Source organism: Elephantulus edwardii, unplaced genomic scaffold (assembly GCF_000299155.1).
Source record: "Elephantulus edwardii isolate Elephantulus edwardi_28Jun2011 unplaced genomic scaffold, EleEdw1.0 scaffold00001, whole genome shotgun sequence".
NCBI lineage: Eukaryota > Metazoa > Chordata > Mammalia > Macroscelidea > Macroscelididae > Elephantulus > Elephantulus edwardii.
The window spans coordinates 6,389,729-6,396,205 of record NW_006399751.1 but is presented as its reverse complement, the minus strand read 5'-3'; the positions used below and the strand labels follow the sequence as shown (position 1 = coordinate 6,396,205).

Sequence of the window (6,477 nt, the reverse complement as noted above, 5' to 3'; positions counted from 1 at the left end):
AGCTTCACTCCCTACTGACGGTGGCATCTTTTCTTTTTTTGTTACTGATTGTTACTGATTTCTTTCATGCAGCATACAGTCCTCAAGATTCCCGTATGGTTTCACTGTTTTGAAAATTACATGTTTATTCGTATTACATAGTTCTCTGTTGTGTAAATGTACCATAGTTTCTTTTTCCATTTGTCTGTTGACAGACATTTGGGTTGTTTCCATTTCATTGTTGTGGTTGTTATGTGCCACTGAGTCACCTGTGACTCATAGCGACCCTATGTACAACAGCCCTAAACCCTGCTCTATCTTGTGCCAATCTTATTGTCTCTGATACACCTACCCCAATTACCCCAGTCGCTGAATCAATCCATTTCATTGAGGATCTTCCTCTCCTGCGCTGTCCCTCCACCCTCCCAAGCATGATGTCCCTCTCCAAGGACTGGTCCTGTCTTGCAACATGTCCAAAGTATGTCAGACAAAGCTTCAGAATCCTTGCCTCCAAGGAGCCACCTGGCTTCACCCTCTCCAGGATGAACTTGTTTGTTCTCCTAGGAGTCCATGGTATATTCAATACTCATCTCCAGCTCCACAGCTCAAAGACATCAATTCTCCTTCTATCATCTCTAGTCATTATCCAGCTTTCTGATGCATAGCAAGTAAATGCAAAGACCATGGCCTGTATCAGACGCACCTTAGTCTTCAGACTGACATTGTTGCTCTTCAGTACTTTGGAGAGGTCCTATTGTAAATAATGTTGCAAGGAAGATGGATGTGCATGTATCTGTTCTTGTTGCAGCTCTTATTATTTTTTTTCCTTTAGAATACATACCTAGTTCCACAACATAAACAGTCTTCCAAGCATCCTGAAAAATCTCAACCAGGAGAGGATAAAATAGATGAATGGAACCTTCTAAGAATCAAATCCCTATGCACGTCCAAAAACTTCTCCAACAGGATAAAGAGAAGCCACAGACACTGGGGGAAAAATTATTTGGAAATGACATGTCTGATAAGAGACTTCTATCTAGGATTTATAAAATACTCGAGCACCACAACAAGATAAAGGTAAACAACACAATTGAAAAATGGTCACAGGATATTGGATGAGCCTAACCCTAACCCTAACCCTGCTACCAGCCAGGCCCTGGCCACGAGGAGGAGCCTGCTGCTTGTGCCCTAGGGCAACAGAGAGAGGGAGAAACTGGGCCTGTACTTTCCTGATGGCGTTTCAGAAGCCCTGCCCTTCTTAATGTGTTTGTTCATGGAGGATGCTGGCAGAGTGGAGTAAAGCTACATCAGCCTTCATGGTGGAGCCTCTGACCACCCAGCGAGTGGCCGTGGTGACTGTGGGGTATGACATTCCACCCAAAGGCACCTTGAACGTGATGGTTGACCAGTTGACCCAGAGTGTCACCTTCCTCCAGAAATGCTATCCTCGTAACAAAGAAACTTCCCTGTGCGGACACTTGGCCAGGGACCACCTGGCCACCATGATGCTCCCACCCAGCTGGGTCAAGCGTGGGGCCACGCTTGACCTCAGAGGCTTCCTCCTGCTCAGTGGGCTGGATTACCTGTCTCACACGCCTTGGACAATGTCCTGCTCAGCATGACCCTGGAGGTTGCTTGGAGGAACAGCCCACAGCTGCGCCTACAGGCTCCCTCCAAGCCACCCTGGGACCCCGCTGTCAGCGTGCTGGTGGTCGTGGGCCAGTATGTCCCCTGAGCTCCAGCGACAGTCCAGGGAGGTTTTCCAGGTGCTGACCCAAGAAGGGTGGGTGGCCATCTTCGAAAAGCTCCCTGACGTGGACCACTTGGAAATCATCAAGAAGCTGACTTGAAGCGATTTTGTGCTCAACTAAAAGATTTTGAGAAGCATCTTCCAGCAGTCCTGATGGACCTGAGCCCCAGCCCAGTGGCCACCCTCCTGGGAGTCTTCTCTGAGAAGTCCAACTGAGTCAAGAAGACCACAGGCCTACACGACGACCAATAACACCAGCAAGGACCGCTCTCCTTAGAACAATTGCACATACGTGCAGCATTTGTTCAGGGATAAAGGGATACAAAGGGGTAGGATAAAAGGCTAATGGAAACAAAACTCATAGGAAAGAAGTAGAAGAATGCTTTTACAATATGGGGATTATATGCAAATCATAAAACATAACATGGGAGGGGGGGTGGGCAGGGAGAAAAGTGCAACAATGAATGAATGGAATTCCAAAATCTCTGTAGATGTTCATTGAAATAAAAAAAAAGAATAAAGTAAAAAAAAAAAACAACAAAAACCCAAACCATAACATCAGCCTTTGCCTGCCTGCCCCGTTAGAGCACATTCTTCATACCACTCTAAACCCTCATGAAACATTCCCCATGTCTGGGATTCAGAGAGATTTAGGAGTGCCTGGCCAGCCTAGCTCAGAGCTGTGAGTGGCGAGGCGACTCCTTGACAAGCCTGCCCCTTCTGCCTGCTTAAGGGTTGTGATAAAAAGTTACAGACCATCTATAGACTCACCTCTCACCCACTGTCCACTTTCCTGAAATAGTTAAATTAAAAAAAAAATACTATTTCGGGCCAGTGATTTTGACACCAGATTCAGTAATTGGCTTGTCGGCTGCCAATGGAGCACAGGCGTTTTAGGACAGATGGGACGTACTGACAGTCTGGATGCGCAGCAAGTTCAACTTCCGGCTGAAATGTGCATTCTTATTGATGACGATGTCCACAGAATTGGGGCTGAGACAAAGAAAAACTGTCACCTGAATGAGAACACTGAGGAAGGATTGGTGCACTGAGCTTTTAGGGTCTTCTTATTCCACTGAGAAAATAAGCTTCTGCTACAGCAGCGATCCAGTACTGACGTTACCTTTCCAGGTTGTTTTACAAATACTTTATGTCGTCATGCATTAAGTAATCCTGGAGAACTTGAAGAAGATGATGCAGTCGGAGTAAGACGGGCAGCACAGAGGCGTTTGTTTGAAAGCTGAATTAGGAATTCCGTTGGAGCAGGTTTTGCCTGAAGAAATTAATTATCTAACACGAATTCACTACAAGGCTCAATCTGATGGCATTTGGGGCAAACATGAAATTGATTACATTTTGTTTGTGACAAAGAATGTGGTTTTGGATCCTGATCCCAATGAGATTGAAAGCTATTGGTACGTGTCTAAGGAAGAACTCCAAGGACTTCTGAAAAAAGCAGCCCATGACGAAATTAAGGTAACTCCATGGTTTAAAATTATTGCAGAGACTTTTCTCTTTAAATGGTGGGACAACTTAAATCATCTGATTCAGTTTGCCGAACATGAAAAAAAAAATATACAGAATGTAAAAATAGGGATAAATGATTAGTAAAGTCCTGGAAAATCTCTGTGGTGAATTTAGTATAATGATAATGTTTCTTATTAGAAAAACTTTTCCTTTTCTACTTTACTGTACTTACTTATAACTAAAAGTTGTATGGAAAGGGGAACTGACTTAATTTTATATCACATAGCCATCCATATGCATTGGTCTTTGTAAAAGACATGAAAGTTATTGAGAGGGAGAGAAAGAGAGCATAAATAAAACGTAACTTTTTTTTTAAAAAAAGTAACGTTTCCATGGACATCTGAACAAGCAAAGCTCTTCAGTTTTCATGTTGCTGAGATAAGAATTTTTAGTAATTCTTGAGGACTTTGCTATTTCCCAGACATTTTGTAAGCTATTTGCTTAGGTTAATCAATAATCTTAATTAACACTCATTATTAATAGATTAAATTAGTTAACCAGATTAAAGGAAAATGAAATTGTATAGAACCTAATTTCTATCATTCTAAGTTGGTTTTATGGTCTAATCATTCTGAAAGGAATATTTTGATACCTAAAGCCAGTCACTGTTTTTGACCATAAGCGGGAGAGCTTATTGATTAGACTCTTTTAAATAAATCAAAAGCCAAAAGCCAAGACCATTTGTTTTGAGTCAATCCTGACTCATAGCAATGCTATAAATCAGATTAGAGCAGCTTTGTATGATTTACAAAGATGTAAATCTTTACGCCTCAGCCCACTACATCTTTCTCTTATCCACAAGAAGCTGTTGATAAAACTGGAATTGGGCCAAACTCCCACTCAATCTTGACACTATTTATATTTGTTGTTGTTGTTGTTCTGTGCCACCGAGTCAGATCATAGAGGACAGGATCATTCTGTGAGGACACACTGTTTTGGATGCCCTGTAGGATATTTTATGTCACCCTTGAGCTCTGTACACTACATGCTAGTCACACCAGTTCATTTGTGACAACCAGAAATGACACCAGACATTGTGAAATGTCCCAGGAGAAGAAGAGAGCAAAATTATTCCCACAAAGACATAGCAAGTTGTAAGGTGAAACACAGTAAAAAAGGCTAATGGAATAGATGCATATTGAAAATAGTATCTTGACTAATGCAGTTTTTTAAACTGTTGCAAAAGTTTCTTAGATTTGAAACCATAAGACATGTTTATTACCCTTGAACATTTTTTAATAATAAATAACAAAGGAAAAATACTTTCTTGCAAAGTTAACTTATAAATCGAATAGAATAATTCATTTCTTGTTTGTCCTGAACAAATAGCTTGGAATTTTAGGCAAGACAATTTTATGTAACAAGTATTTATTTTATTGAAAATCAAAAGAATAAAAAGTAACCATACTTTAAAAAAATAGTTAATAACCTGTGAAAATTATACAGAATTCAGATTTTGGTGTCGATAAATAAAGTTTTGATAGAACAGAGTAAAAAGAAAGAAAAATGGTCACAGGATATGAACAGACACTTACCAAAGAAGACATTCAGATGGCGAACAAACACATGAAAGAATGTTTAAAATTCCTACATCTAAGACAGTTGCAGATCAAAACTATGAGATGTTATCTCAACCCAGTAACAACAGCAAAATTTAACAGAAGAGCAAACATGAAATGCTGGCAAAGTTCCAGAGAAACTGCAAGCCTTGTTCATTGTTGGTGGGAGTGTAAAATGGTGCAACCACTGTGGAAGGCAGTATGGCTCTTTCTCAAAAAGTTGCAAATAGAGATACCATTTGACCCAGCAATTCAACTACTGGGAATATGGCCTAAAGAAACCATAGCCACCACCCAAGCAGATATATGCACACCCATGTTTATTGCAGCTTTCTTCCCAATAGCAAAGAGTTGGAGACAACCCAAGTGCCCATCAACAAGCAAAGGGATAGAGACGCTCTGGTATATTCACACAATTGAATACTATGCTGGATTAAAAAATATGGAACTCATTAAATATTATACAAAATGGATGACCCTGGAGGACATTATGCTGAGTGAAATAGCTCAGTCACAAAAGGACAAATATTGCATAGTGCCACTGTTATAAAATGGGACTGATATAGGGATTGGGGGGAGACTGTGAAAGATGGGATAAATTATGTATACTGCATTGAAACAGATGAGGGAGAGAACTGTTTAAAAGGGGTATATGATTAGGTATTATTGTCATGACAGGAGTCCAGAATGAAGGTTGCATAGTGGAGTGGACTTGAGGGGAGGGATTGCATAACAATAAAAGAATTTTTCTTTTACTTTTCAAAGAGAAGAGTGAACTGGGGGGGCAGGGAGAAAAGTGCAACAGTGAATGAATGGAAATCCAAAGTCTGTAAACTTTCATTAAAATTAATAAAAAAATTTTAAAAAATGCATACCTAGTGTTGGGAGTGCTGAAGTAAATGGTACTCTCAACTTTTTATGGAGGTGTCAAACTGCTTGGCACACTGGGCCATGAGAGGTATATGAGAATTCCAGTTGCTCCACAACCTACCCACTGTCGTTTATGGTCTTTTGAACTTTCCTGTGTTTGCAGGAATAAGATGATAGCTGATGTTTGTGCTTGTGGTGCTTTGTTTTGGCTGTTGTTGTTATGTGCTACCAAGTTGCTTGAGACTCAGAGAGACCCTCTGTACAATAGCTCTGACTTCTGCACTATCTTGAGCCAATCTCACTGTCTCTGACACACTGGCCCCTATTGCTTCACTGACTGTGTGAATCCATCTCCTCTGGGGTCTTTTGCTCCTGCCCTGTCCCTCCGTCTCAGGCAGCGGCTGAGCGCCCATCAACACCATGCATTTGCAGAGTTTGTCTCACAAGCTTGCCCAGTGACCTGACCTCAGATGTGCAGAAGTAGCGCTTGTGGTGGGAGAGGCCAGTCAGTCCAAAGCCAGCCAACCTCTTCTTTACACGGCAAATGGTCACTCAGCCAGCCCATTCCTGTACACCCATTCCGACTCTCCTGGGCACACCAGCACCCTGCCCCACAGATAGAAGGAGATGAGACGCTTTAACCACACCTCCTGGGCTGCTGTGGCCACCCTGTGGCCTGACCCGTGGACATTGACCCTGGACTCTCCATTTTAGTTGTGCAAGAGTTTGTGGGGGATAGGAGAACAATAAGATCAACAACCACTTTCTTTTCCACTAACACGGACCCAAGAC

The 6,477-nt window shown here is 41.7% G+C and overlaps 1 pseudogene; it reads left to right on the top strand.

Moving 5' to 3' along the window:
• The first annotated feature begins 1,597 nt into the window (after positions 1-1,597).
• Positions 1,598-3,337, top strand: LOC102851441 (annotated as a pseudogene).
• The last annotated feature ends 3,140 nt before the right edge of the window (positions 3,338-6,477 follow it).